Consider the following 15,683-nt stretch of genomic DNA (forward strand, 5'->3'; position numbering starts at 1 on the left):
GCAGCAAACTCAATCTGAGGAGTTGGGGATGGAATAGAGCATTATGGGTAAAGGGAAATGCTCGAGATTTGAATCAAAGTCTTGTAGAGGTGGCCGAGTCAGATCCAATGTTTAGATCCTAAACCCATTCATAAGGAAGAATGAAAATGGACACCACAGATGCCAAGTTATGGTAAGTGCATCTAATTAAGGTCCCCTGAAATGGTTCAGAAACTGTCTTACTGGGTGTAGTTTTCCAGATTATCACATTATGATTCTAATCACAGGCAATATTAGATCCTGGGTTCCACAAGGTTCTGTTTTAAGATTTATCCTCTTTGTCCCTTTTATTAATTATCTTCAAACTCAATTTCTTAGAATGTAGGTAACTTTGTATGCAGAAGATCTTCTCCCAATTAAGCCACGCAGAAATATTACAAACACTGTAAAAAAGCGAGGCAACAATTTCAACAGTCATTGGCACTGGTTCTGGTGTATTAAGACAACAGTCAACTCTAAAAGGACTGTGGAGTTAACTTTTTAGACAAGGTAAAACGTGAAAGATCTGTCAGTAGTCCAACTTCATACATTTAACTTCTCCATTGCACAAACTCAACAGAATAAGGCTGGTATTCATATTCAGGGGTTTCACAAATGACTTACAGTTATCTGCAAATAGTAACGCTACATGGATATGCAAAGAAGATCAGTGAAAGCAAAGATTTTTTTGAAAACCTGCCCTCTTCTCATAAAACAGTAAATTATATAAAGTTCAGCATTAGAAAGTTGCAAATTACTTCACAAAAGCTTGAGGGGTCATTTACATTTTTTTTTTAATATTGCAGGCAAGTGTGGCTAAGATCAGCCACACATAGGTTCATAGAGTCATACGTGTATACTAGCTAATGGCCCTGGAGCGTTTACAAGCCTAGCCCATAGGATTACCCTGGCATAGTGCCACCCGCCCTTAGTTCCCAGTGCCTCTGTCAAGTAGAGCAACTGGAGTTATCCCCGGGGTGAATTTTCTGTTTCCCATCTACTTGTCAAGATTTCTCTTGAAGAAGATCAGCGAGGTGCTTTGCTTGACTTGTATGGCAAGTCTGTTCCATAGCATGGCAGTCTCTGGGTTATGAACCTGTCCCTCCAGCATGTTCGGTTAATTGTGGTAATGAGGTTGAGGTCTTTGGAGCGTGTGGTGTGGAGGGATTGGGATTTCTTTAGATGTAGCATTTCTAACAGAGCTAGGTCAGACATGGCTTTGTAAGTCAAGCAGAGATCACCTCTAAGTAGGCGATATGAGACAGAGAATAGTTGGAGTTTTTTGAGTCTGTCCATATAGGACAAATGTTTAAGGCCTAGGATCCTCTTTGTGAGGTACTTTTAAGGCCTCTCCAGTTGTTGCAGGTGTCTAATGAGGTACATACCAAATGGGGCATTGTACTCGATGATTGGCCTAATGAGGGAAGAGTAGGGGGAGACAATGACCTCTTTCTTCATGGATGCAAAACCCTTAGTAATAAGATGTGCCACATAGAAGGACTTTCTGACCACAGTGGCAATGTTATGACCAAAAGAGATGTTGCTGTCAATCTGTATTCCCAGATCACTTATAATGCATTCTGTGTTCAGTGGACTACCATCAGTGTGGTAATTCATGGAAACCAGGTTTTTCTCAAAAGGGATGATGACACATATTTTGGCATTAAGCTTAAGGCCATGGTTCTGACACCAGTCATTGGTCACAGTGAGGCCATTCTGTAGGATGTCAACATCACTTGGCGAGTTAAAAATAGCTCCCAACTTGCAATCATTTGCAAACTTTGTCAGCCAGAGTCCCTTTGTGTTGGCCTGGACGTCAGAGAAGTAGATACCAAACAGGAGAGGACCCAGGACCAAACCCTGTGGGACTCCACTCATGACTAATCGGCAGTCTGACTTAGAGTTAGGTACTTTCACACTGTGGGTTCTACCTGTGAGCCAGTTTGCAACCCACCTGGTGATATAGGGGTTTTTGCCAAGTTTAGTGAGTTTTCCTATGATTCCTGAGTGGGGAATTGTATCAAAAGCCTTGGCCAGATCAAGGTAGGCTGCATGAACCACCTTGCCTTCATCCACAGCTCTGGTGACTGACTCAAAGAAGTCAACCAGGTTGAGCAGGTATGGTCTACCCTTCACAAAACCAAACTGTGTAGGATCCAGAGTTTGGAGATTCCCTATATCCTTGTTCATTAGGTCCATGATGATGTGTTCCATAGCTTTGCATATCAGACTCGTCAAGATAATGGGGTGATAGTTCCCAGGGTTTGTAGCCACTCCTCCTTTATGGAGAGGGATGACTGTAGCAGTGCATCATTCTGAAGGGACAAAACCTAAGGTGAGGCTGTGATTGAACAGGGCACACAGGTGACATGCCATTTCACTCTGTAGTTCATGTAGAACACAACCAGGGATATTGTCAGGTCCCATAAAGGCTGTATTCTTGGCCTTGGACAGTGCTATTTTAACCTGTGCAGCAGTAATACTGGGTGCCTGGTAATCTATGGGGCAAAGTTGGCACTGAATCTGTCAGCCAGTATACTGGCAATATCTGTTGGCTCGGTATACGAGGTACCATTGTGCAGTAGCTCAAAGCAAATCTGGGTATTGCCGTGAAGAATCTTTACATAATTATAGAAGGCCTTGTGGTTGTCTTTACTATCTGCTGCAATTCTGTTTTCCTATCTAGCTTTAGAGGATTTGCTGAGGGATCTCAACTTTTTGTTGAGGCAGATAAGGGAGTTTTTCCAGTCTTGGGACTTCACCTTATTTCGCATCAGTTTCCTCCTTCTGTTGTAGAGTTTGTTTATGGCAGACGACCACTAGATTGGCTTCCTTTTTTGGGTGAGTGTGCCTTGGTTTTATTGGGTATAGCGAGATCCATGAATTTTTATATGTGTTCGTACAATGCACTAGTGTATGCTTCTGTGGTCATGCAACTATTCTCCATTTGCATGGGTGCCGTGAAGTTAGCCACCTCAGTTTTTAGGATCCCAAAGTTAGCTTTGGAGAAGTTTTTCATGGTGGTTACCTTTACTGGGGGGGGGGGTGGATTTCCAAGGTGATTAATTTGTGGTCAGATCTAACCAGGGAGGAGCTGACTATTGGTGTAGAGCAATGGTCACCCATGTTAGTAATGACCAGGTCAAGGATGTTGCTACTTCTAATGGGGGTAAGAATGAGCTGGTCCAGGGCATTGGAGTTAATGAACTCCAGGAAACGTTGGGCAAGTGTATTGGTACATGAGTAGTTTACCCAGTTAATGGAGGGGTAGTTGAAGTTGCCTAGTAAGACAGTGTTAGGTTGGACCCTAGTATTCTCCAGGGTGTTGAAGAATATGGAGTGTGAGTCTTGAGACATGGTTGGGAACATATAGCAGGCTATGATCTGAATCACTGTCTTACCCATTGTTAGCTGCACCTGAAGTATCTCTGATGCGTTATGTTGGGCTACCAGTCTGGAGGTGTGTGCATCCTTTATGAATAGGGAAACACCACCACTTTTGGAGTGTTGGTCCAAGTTCTGGGGCCGAAAGGTGTGGAATGAGTTATAGCCTGGTAGTGCAGCGGGTGCTTTCTGCTGCTTTGAACCAGGTCTCTGTTACAGCACAAATGTCGATGTTCTCCATTTTAAGGAGTGCCTCGCCTGAGTGCATTTTAAGATTTAGACTTCTAGCATTGATAGGTTGATAGATTAGTTCTGAGCTAACTGCCCTTGCAAGCCGTTTTAAGCCAAGCCAGTTATCCCTTGTGAGACTCAAACCCTGCATCTTGTATTTGAAAGGCAAACACCTTAACCATTAGGCCACGCTCCCAACCTAATTGAACAACTCCTCACAGTATGACGTTGTCCTGTTCGATTCTCAGCTAGAGCATCTTTTGTGCGGAGACATGCGTGAATGGGCATACCTTCATTGAAGGTTGTGCGTCAGAGCTGGCAACTCGGCATGTAAAAATCTACTGCCAATCATTAGCGGACTGGAGTTCCGCTATGGAGACCCCTAACCAGGAAAAGCCGAAAGACACAACAACAACAGCCCTCTGATTGCATTTGTTTGTAGCTGTTGCAGTGGTAATTTGGTCTTTGGAACACTGCCTAAAAAAGGCACTATAGGGGTGGCAAGAGCATTGGTCAGTATCAGGAAGCCCAGGGGTGACAGATGCAGGCCATCTCTGGCAAAGCATCGAGGTCTGTCAATTATGTCATCCCAGGCAGACAGATTCTGGATCCCCTTAAAGTGACACCAGAAATTGTTGAAATCAATCATTTTCTGCTTGTACTGTGGTATTCTGGGTGATGGTAGGGTGCTGCTCAGGCCTAGGTTAATACCCGCCTAGGCTACATAATCCAAGAGCTCCTCCATGTCTTTTTTCATGTAGTCCAGGAAGGTACATCTCTGGTCATTCACACCCACATGTACAATGACATAGTCATATTTGCACTTGTTGTTGAGCAACCTGAGTGTTTACATTATGTGTCAGATCCTGGCACATTAAATGAAATCTGCAGGCTGTGAGTTCTTAATTTTTTTTTTCTAAAAATAAAAGGGGTTTAGACTGTTTTATCTAGTGATATCCTTTTGTGGACACCCTTATGGTTTCATTAAAGAATAGAAAGGAGGAGATAGGAAAGACTGAAAAAGGGGAGATAAACAAAGAAATACAGAAGGCAAGCAACAAGAGAGCCTGTTGCTGGAGGAGGTGGGGGAGGATGGGCACTATGTTTTTGTTGAGGGAAAGACCATCCTATTTTTTCAAATATTTTTTGATATGAGAGGGTAGTGTGGGTGGGAAATAGATAAGAGGGTGTATGAAAAAGGATAAAGGAATAAGGGCTGAGAAAGTTCCACCTGGAATTGCAGTCCACAGAGCCTCAAACATGTCTACTGTGTGACAGTGTTGCACTGGAGGACCATGATGTTGAGTGGCTAAGGGCCTGTGTTAGTACAGTGGTCAGCACCGACTGGGAGAGCATGTCTTCAACATGTGGAAAAGAGGGTTTGACTGGCTGAATACTCCTGTCCACTGTCTTCACCGATACCTCTACCAAGTTCTGAAGACTATTTCAGCTAGGCTTGCCAGGTTGCCATATGTCAAGCTGCCTGCAGGACCAATGCCTCTCCCTGCGAAAACATCCTTGAATGAGCAGAGAGTGATCTGGCCCTAGTCTGGGATATAAATGCCCAGTCTGTTCTTGAGGGATTTGAGCCCATAAAAAAGGAAACAAAAAAAGGGAAAGAAACAAAACAAGAAAGGAAAAAGAAATACATAATCAAAATTAGAAAAACAAAGCTACTTCCAGTGGAGATCATATAGGTACATAACATTAGCATTAGACACTCCCCTAGACTGCTGTCTTTACATATTAGCATGTGGCTTCTCCAGTAAAGCTATTCATTGCCACTCTTCAGTTACTGTGAAGATAAAATCTTAAAAGTTGAATGGTCTCTAAATCAGAATGGTTTATTGACTTAAGCCTTTTGGAATCCTTCTCAATGTATTTTGTTATTTACTTTGTCAGAATTATTATTTCTATAATATCATTTCAAAAAGTAAAAATAAATAAATAAATACACAAATAAATACATACATAAATAAATAAATAGGAAAATAAATACATAAATAAATAAATAAATAAATAAAAAATACTACCTGACAGCAGAATCATGAATTAAACAGATTTAGCACAGAATGTTAAACGTTTTCATCTGTAAAGCTTCTGATGAAGTCCTACACAAAATTCATAGATGGGGGTGCTTAAGAGACAATATTAAAACAGTTTTACCAATTTTTCATTATCATTATTATTTTTATTTTTATGCAGGTTTGCTGTTTTTTTTTTTAGTTAAGGCCCAACAGCATTGTAAGTAGATTTCTAAAATGTATAAAACAAGTCATATACTATGTCCTTTTTACTCATATATAGATACTGTGAAATAAATACTAAATATTATACCTACATTATATTTTGTTTATGGTAACAGCTATGTCCGGGGGGGTGGGTAATATGTGAGTTTTGTAATCTGACTATCCTGGTATGTAAGCAAGTGAACATCACATAAATAGATACATGTGTATCATTTATTATGCATTTCGCTACCAACTTTTATAGACTATTATTTATTGTACACTGAATTTTGATTGGATTCTATTTTTTTGTTTTTTCTTGCTTTGGCTAAAATGGTTTATCACGTGATTAGTTCATATACTAAAATATTCATAGACTAAATACTAAACAGATATACAGAAATAAATAAATAAAGGCATACATAAATAAAAATAATTTAGTGTCCTCAATTATCTTAATACTTTGCATGCAACAGAAATTCAGATGAATGCTTGCGCTTTTTTCTACTTGGCTATGCTTTTAAATATTTTATATCTGATATGAACTTTCATTTTTGTTAATTGCTTAGTTTCCTCCCTCTTCCAGTTTGCATAAGTAAATGCACTGTAATAAAACTCTTTTCAAAAAGAAAGTATGGAAGAGTGTTGACTGGTATAGGGTTTGATTTCTTTGTGACTTGAACACGTCACTTAACCAGACATTGCTCTTGAGTCACCCCAGTAAAGGGACTGTGTGCCCAGCGGGCCTATCTGGATAACAAATAGGATTATTATTATATTGACATTTTGTAAATAGGTGCAGTGTAGTTCTGGCTTCTGAGGCTGGAAGAAAGTGTTTTGCTGTCTTAGAGATTAACTTCAGTTTCTACTAGAATCCTATATTTTACACTTTAAAAATAATAAGCAGACCCATAGAGAGATAAGCCAAAGTAGAATATGTATGAAGCAGTGTGTTGTAAATGGACCATCATTGCCAGAGTTACTGTTTGAAAAAAGGGCATGGCAAAGCACTAAACCATGAAAACTTATAAAACATTGGCCAGGACTGACAAAACAAACTGTGTATCTTGGAAAATCTGCTGTGGAATGTTGCTTTGCCTTTTAATGTCTAGTTCAACAATATTGAAGAATATCTGAAAAATATCAAGTGGTATTTATGAACATGGCATGCAAATGTGTTTCTTTAGTAGGTGGCTGAAATTCCATGCTAAACAGAAGAACAGTTCACAAAAGCCAGAAACAGGCCACAGTGACAACTGCATGATTATTTATTCATAAATATATATATTTCATAAATTAAATATGAAAATAAGGGCAGTCTGCCTTATGAAACATACCACATTATTAAAAAATGCTTATTGCCATGTGATTTGATTGTGATCAAAACCACATATAGACTAACAGAAACAGATTCTAATCCTGTGATAATTACAGAAAATGATAACTATCATGATGACCCAGCAGTACCAGTGCATGTTTTGTTTCTTGGTACTGTACCCTTACCAAGCACTATAGGTCACACCTTAGCCATAATGTGTGAGCTAGACAGAGAGTGGAAATACATAGAGCCCTAAACCAGCTCCTAAGCTTGGAGGTATGTCCAGTCTTGACTGTTACTATCTTGGCCACTGGAAGTCTTCAGAAACAGAATGGAGATACAGCAGGGATCATGTAGACATGATCCAGTAGATTCTGCAGTATTTTTCCTCTAGGAATTGCCAAACATAAGATATTACTATGGATGCCCAAGGCACAAGCTGAATGAAAACTGGTGATGTAAGATTTCCACTTGTTTTTTCATCTGTCAGAAATTCATGGAAAAGTTGATGGCATGTGCATTATTGTCCCTGCAAATGCTAACTGACATAGACATAGTCCAGTCTGTGTGCAGTATGTCATCACAGGGACAGCTTAATGGATGTTTAGTGTCTGGCATTTTTGATAAACTCTACCATTCTATTAAGTCCATCAACATCCCTCATGATCATCTTTTGTGTGACTCAGGATGTTCTTTGTTAACTAAGTTGCCACATCCATCATACCATCTCAAACTGCAACTGGAAAGGCCATAAATGAGGCTACAGGTGAAGCCAGAACATTATAAAAATATTTCTTTGCACACCTAAAGATATTCACTGATGCCCGTGTAGCTGAAGTGTGTCAGATAGTATGTGTGTCAGATGTCATGTTGCGTGTTCAAAAACATGATGACAAAAAGTTGTGCACTAGGAAAAACAGTAGCTATTTAGTGAAAATATGCATACATTATGCGCTTAAGATGACCTCTCCAAAATAACCTGGACAGCACTATCACATGGAAGCCCAGCTAGGGAGGACTGCATTGCTCCATTATTTCTTTTTATTTTATTTTCTGAAAACATACATTTTTTTTAAAGAAAAAAAATGCACAAATTAGTAATTTAATGCCCATGTAGTATTTCTAAAAAAAAAAAAAAACTCTAAGGGATTAGAGTATCTGTCTTAAGCAAGCTCACACAACAAAATTAAGGCCACCATACTGCAAACAGCACATACAAGCAAACGCTTAGGACAAGTCCATCATTTCCTTCATCATATCCATAATGTCTGTGCATGGCTTGCCATATCAGAGTTTTATACAGCACTACCACTACTTTACTGACACTTTTTAAAACTTGTACTCTGTAACTCTGAGGAGCTGCCCCCTTCTGTCTGGAAAGAAACATTTGCTGACAACAATAAGAATGTCTATGAGCAGTCCTAACCCACCCAGAACTCCAGCTAGGGGTGGAAACATGGTACCAATAGGTGGTCTGCTTTAAATACTGATTGGAACACTGCTTGGAAGATATGACACACTGGCATCCTGCTGTGACATGCAGAATAGTGGTTGCCGCTGTTGGAGCTGTGCTGCCAGTAAAAGCACAAGTTCATAGGCAGTAGTAATGCAGTTTTTCACCTAATGGCACAGTCATGGTTCCTTACTGTTGGGCATTTGTACTTGTTGCGGTAAAGTCTAACTTATGATGTGCAATTTATTTACCCTGACTCTGTGACCATACACTGTACTTGTGGAACATATCTCCGGAATTCAGCTGAATGCCTGCAGTGTTCTTATAGGTTCATAGGTTCATAGGTAGGTACTAGGCTATCTACCCAAGGGCCTAAGCAAGCCTACCCAACAAGTTTCTCTGGCTTATGCCACCCAAGAAAGTTATTTTCCTGTGCCACTGTTGAGAAGAGCCAGAGAAGTGATCCCTGGGGTGTATTTCCTATTTCCCATCCACTCATCCAGACTTTTCTTGAAGAGTGCTAATGTGGAACTTTGCTTGACATAGATGGGTAGCTTTTTCCAGAGTATGGGAAGTCTCTGGGACAGGACTCTATCCCTATAGCATGTCCTGTTTGTTGTGGTGACAAGGTTTAGGTCCCTAGAGCTTGTAGCTTGGAAGGATTGGAATTTCTTTATGTGTAGCATGTCCAACAGCTCTGGGTTTGACATAGCTTTATATGTAGGCAGAGATCACCTCTGAGTAGGTGATATGCTATGGAGTAAAGTTGGAGTGTTTTGAGATGCTCAGTGTTGGGCATCTGTTTGAGGCCAGTAATCCTCTTTGTGAGGTACTTCTGTGGATTTTCCAGCTGCTGCAGATGTCTTGTGAGGTACATTCCAAAAGGGGCGTTGTACTCTATAATGAGTCTAATGAGTGTCGAGTAGAAGGGAACAATGACCTCTTTTGTCCTGGATATGAACCCTTTTGTGATGGGGTTTGCCACATAGAATGACTTCCTGACTAGTGTGGCAATGTGATTATCAAAGGAGAGACTACTGCCCACCTGGGTCCCAAGGTCTCTTATCACACATTTGGTGTTAATTAGACTGCTGTCTATGTGGTAGTTTATGGGTACAGAGTTTTTACCAAAGGAGATATCAATGCACTTTTTGGCATTGAGCTACATGACTGAGATGCAGTATTTTCAATCAAGAATCGGGCATGCTGGGTAAGCGCTTCAACAATGTCAATACCTCTTGTAACAGCAGCAGGCGTATAACAATGGTCACATTACTGGGACAAAACAGTGTGTTCACAGTTAAGGGATTACACCACACACACACACACACACACACACACACACACACACACACACACACACACACACACACACACGGTCACATTACTGGGACAAAACAGCATGTTTACAGTTAAGGAATTACACACCACATCACACACACATACACATGCACACACGCACGCACTCGCACATGTGCACACACATACACACACACACACACACACACACACACACACACACACACACACACACACACTCACGCACACACATGGTCATATTACTGGGACAAAATAGCATATTGACAGTTAAGGGATTACACACCACATCACTCACACACACACACACACACACACACACACACACACACACACACACACACACACACACACACACACACACACACACATATACACATGGTCACATTACTGGGACAAAACAGCTTATTCACAGTTAAGGGATTACTGTGAAGTTTGAATATTACACAGCACATTACACACACACACACACACACACACACACACACACACACACACACACACACACACACATACACACAATCACATATGTGCGCGTGCGTGGTCACATTACTGGGATAAAACAGCTTCTTCACAGTTAAGGGATTACCATTTAGATGGCAGTACACTAAACACCGAAAGTGTGATGAGAGACTTAGGGACACAGGTGGGCATTGGTCTCACCTTCGATAACCACATTGCCACAATAGTCAAGAAATCCTTCTGTGTGGCACACCTCATCACTAAGGGTTTTTCATCCAGAAAAAAGGAGGTCATTGTCCCACTGCACTCATAGGTTCATGGTTAGGTACTAGGCTATTGGCCTAAGGGCCTAAGAAAGCCTAGCCAACAAGGTTCCTTGTCTTACGCCACCCAAGAAAGTTATTTTCCTGTGCCCCTGTTGAGTAGAGCCACAGAAGTGATCCCCAGTGTGTATTTCCTATTTCCCATCCACTCATCAAGATTTTCCTTGAAGAGTGCTAATGAGGAACTTTGCTTGATATAGATGGGTAACTTGTTCCAGAGTTTGGGAAGTCTCTGGGACAGGATTCTATCCCTCCAGCATGTCCTGTTTATTGTGGTGACAAGGTTTAGGACCCTAACACGTGTAGCTTGGAAGGATTGAGATATCTTTAGGTGCAGCATGTCCAACAGCTCTGGGTTTGACATAGTTTTATATGTTAGGCAGAGATCACCTCAGAGTAGACAATATGATATGGAGTAAAGCTGGAGTTTTTTGAGATGGTAAGTGTAGGGCATATGTTTGAGAACAGTAATCTTCTTTGTGAGGTACTTCTGTGGCCTTTCTAGCTGCTGCAGATATCTTGTGAGGTACATTCCAAAAGAGGAATTGTACTCTATAATGGGTCTAACGAGTGTCAAGTAGAGGGGAACAATGACCTCTTTTTTCCTGCATGAGAACCCTTTTGTGATGAGGTATGCCATGTAGAAGGATTTCCTGACTACTGTGGTGATATGATTACCAAAGGAGAGACTACTGTCCATCAATGTCCCAAGGTCTCTTATCACACATTCAGCATTAAGTAGACTGCCAACTATGTAATAGTTCATGGGTACAGAGTTTTTACTAAAGGGCATGATAATGCACTTTTTGGCATTGAGCTTGAGGCCATGGCTCTGACAACAGGCATCTGTCTCAGTGAGGCCCTTCTGTAGTATGTCCACATCCTTTGGGGACTCGACTATGGCTCCTAGTTTGCAAACATCTGCGAACTTCATTAGCCAAAGGCCTTCTGTGTTAGCTTGTACTTCAGAGAAGTAGATATCAAACAGGAGAGGTCCCAGGACTGAACCCTGTGGCACTCCATTTGTCACTGGTTTGAAGTCAGATTTGGAGTCTGCATCTTTTACAGTGTGGGTTCTGTCAGTGAGCCAGTTGGCAACCCATCTTGTGACGTAAGGATTTATACATAGTTTAGTGAGTTTATCTATAATTCCAGAATGGGGGATGGTGTCAAAAGCCTTGGCAAGGTCAAGATAGGGTGTGTGAACCACCTTACTACAGCTTTGGTGACTGCCTCAAAGACATCAATTAGATTCAGAAGGCATGATCTGCCTTTCACAAACCCGAACTGGGTGGGGTCCAGAGTTTGGAGGTTACCTCTGTCTTTGTTTATGAGTGCCATGATGATACATTCCATGGCCTTACAAACCAGGCTCATCATGCTAATAGGGCAATAGTTCTTGGGATCAGTGGTGGTGGCTCCCCCTTTGTGGAGTGGGATAAATGTTGCTGTGCTCCATTCAGTGGGCACAAAGCCTGATGTGAGGCTATGATTGAACATGGTGCTTAGGTGGGGAGCCAGTTCATTCTGTAGTTCATGTAAATGCAGTCTGAGATGTTGTCCGGTCCCATGGATGCTGTGTTTTTGGCTTTAGTAGAGTGCAGTTTTTACCTGTGTAATTGTGACAATGTGGCCGTGTGTGTGTGTGTGTGTGTGTGTGTGTGTGTGTGTGTGTGTGTGTGTGTGTGTGTGTGTGTGTGTGTGTGTGTGTGTGTATGTGTTGGACAGAGAGGGTGCTGGAGATTTTAGCTTGCCCAGCTGGCTGAGATCTGGTCCCTATAGCTATGCCAGTGGGGAGTCTTACTGAGGACCTGGAGAGCAAGGGAGTGACCTGCCCTGAACTGACTGTGATCTCTGTGTGCTCTTAAGGGAAATTGCACTTTACTGTGTGTATTTGTTATCCTTTCCTCCTATATGAGATGCCCCTCACTGGTGTTAATGGTGAGGATTGAGGCTCCTTAATTGGTGGGCCAAGGCACAGGCATCACATATAAATCGGTGACTCATCCCTCATTGGACCCATTATAGAGTACAGTGCCCCATTTGGTATGTGCCTCATAAGACAATTGCAACAGCTAGAAAGGCCACAGAAATACCTCACTAAATGAATTGCAGGCCTAAAGCAGATGCCCTATGCTTATCATCTAAAAAAACTCCAGCTATCCTCTGTGGCATATCGTCTACTCAGAGGCGATCTCTGCTTAACATACAAGGCCATGTCAAACCCTGAGCTGCTGGACATGCTCCACTTAAAGAAATCCCAATCCCTCAGAGCCACATGCTCCAGGGATCTAAACCTTGTCATCACAATGAGCAAAACATGCTGGATGGATAGTTTCCTGACCCAGAGACTCCTCATACTCTGGAATAGACTGCCCATGCATGTCAAGCAGAGCACCTCCTTGGCCCTCTTCAAAAGGAACCTTGACGGTTGGATGGGAGATAGGAAATTCACCCCGAGGATCATGCCAGTCGCCCTGATAGACAGAGGTCCAGGGAAGTAAATATTGTAGGAAGAAATATCCAGGGAATTGTTATGGCTAGGTTAGTATAGGCCCTAGGGCCAATAGCCTAGTACCAACCTGTGAACCTATGAACGTAAGGGATTACTGTGAAGTTTGAATATTGCACAGCACATCACACACACACACACACACACACACACACACACACACACACACACACACACACACACACACACACACACACACATACACACACGCGCGCGTGCGGTCACATTACTGGGACAAAACAGCGTATTGATTACTGTGAAGTTTGAATATTACACAGCATATCACACACACACACACACACACACACACACACACACACACACACACACACACACACACACACACACGCACACACACATCTTTTTTTAAGATATACCTCATGTAGGGGTTTTATTGCATGTGCTGTGCCACCCCAGCCAATCCAACAACTTAGCAGGCGATTCCTTGTTCTCCAACACAATTGGAAAAGCCTGGAACTCCCTTCCATCCAACCTCACTGCTCTCTCCACTCTTCCCAGTTTCAAATCCCAACTCAAAACTCACCTCCTAACTCACTGGCTCTGCCCATGCTCTAACCCTGACTAGCTAGTATGCTGTTCCTAGAATTCTCACTTATGTTGCTTCTAATCTTTTCAAAAGCTTACTACTAAATTCATTTCTGTTTTTTCCCCATGATGTTCTTATTTTTGCTTATTGCAGACACTGTAAAAAATATTTTTTTCTTCTCTGAATTATACGTGTAACTTTTTTTTACTGTTAAATGCTTTTAATGAATAATGCTCAAATGTTCCTCACTTGGAGCTTTTCTCCCCAGACCTCTGCTGAAAATGGAGATGAATCCAGTTGGACCAGCCCGGTCAACAAATGTAAAATAAAAAATAAAAATATAAATAAACCTGTCATGGATATATGTCTGGGCCTCCACAACAGACTAAATGGAACACCTGCTGTCAAGCCATTGCACAAAAATTGTTCTCATTGCAACGGTACAGTAGGTTGTGTAACATTTGCAGTTTAAGAACAGCAGAGGTATTACCCTCTCTAACCACAGCTCAGGAAACAAGCAATGGATATTGTAGACAATGAATACATCATCTTTCTTAACAATAGCAGCAAAGCTATTATCACCTCTGAAGGCGGAAACTGTATCAAACTCACAAGCCTCAATGTTGTTTGTGAACCCTAAATGTGGCCATTTGTCTGCTGTAATGTTTATTCCAAGAACTCTTCTCACCATCCCCCACAAAAGTGCTCATAGAACTAGACTTCATCTGAACATAGCTCATCTGAAACTGGTGTGTACTGTTGTCTGTCATTTCCTGGGGAAACCTGGTAACACTGTTGTATACACCTGTGATGCAGAGGTTATAATAACTAGTCAAGTGTATATTTGTAATTAATTTAATGTAACTTATTAATTTATTCACTAGGAAGTAAAGTGGTAATCATGGACTCTTTTTGGTCACAACCTGCACCACAATCACAGGGGTTATTGCCATATATGTAGATGGTTTAAAGCAGCCAATCAACCAGCATGTTTTCAGATGATGGGGAAACGATAGAGCACCTACAGATATCCCATGTGGACATGAGGAAAATGCACATAAACAGTAATCTGAATTTAGGAGTGAACCCCAGCCCAGGGAAAAGTGTGTCTTGTAGTTGCAGGTATCTTAACCACTGAGTCACCATGCCTCCAGGCTTTAACTGGAAAGCAATATATAAAACATATTTGCTCTCTTCAGTGGTCCAACATCAATGACTCACAAAACGTCTGAAATGGAGTCATCTCTGACAGAGCTCTCTTAGTGCCTGTTCTTGTAGTAGCTTTTATAACTATATATATATATATATATATATATATATATATATATATATATATATATATATATATATATATATATATCTCATTTACAAGCCTAACCCATAGATGTGCCCTGGCATCATGCAGCCATTAGTTCCCGGTGCCTCTATCAAGTAGAGCTACTGGCGTGATCCCCGGGGTGAACTCTCTATTTCCCATCCACTTATCAAGATTTCTCTTGAAAAGGGCCAGTAAGGTGCTCTGCTTGACATGTATGGGAAGTCTATTCTAGAGCATGGGCAGTCTCTGGGTTATGAACCTGTCCCTCCAGCATGTTCTGCTGATTGTGGTAATGAGGGTGAGGTCCCCGAAGCATGTGGTGTGGAAGGATTGGGATTTCTTTAGGTGCAACATTTCCAACAGGGCTGGGTCAGACATGGCTTTGTAAGTCAAGCAGAGATTGCCTCTTAATATACAATATGAGAAAGAGAAAATCTGGAGTTTTTTGAGTCTGTCCATGTAGGGCATATGTTTAAGGCCTAGGATCCTCTTCATGAGGTACTTTTGTGGCCTTTCCAGCTGTTGCAGGTGTTTAGTGAGGTACATGGCAAATGGGGCATTATACTCAATTG

This window comes from Protopterus annectens, chromosome 5.part0 (genome assembly GCF_019279795.1).
Source record: "Protopterus annectens isolate FY-2018-M chromosome 5.part0, PAN1.0, whole genome shotgun sequence".
NCBI classification, from domain to species: domain Eukaryota; kingdom Metazoa; phylum Chordata; order Ceratodontiformes; family Protopteridae; genus Protopterus; species Protopterus annectens.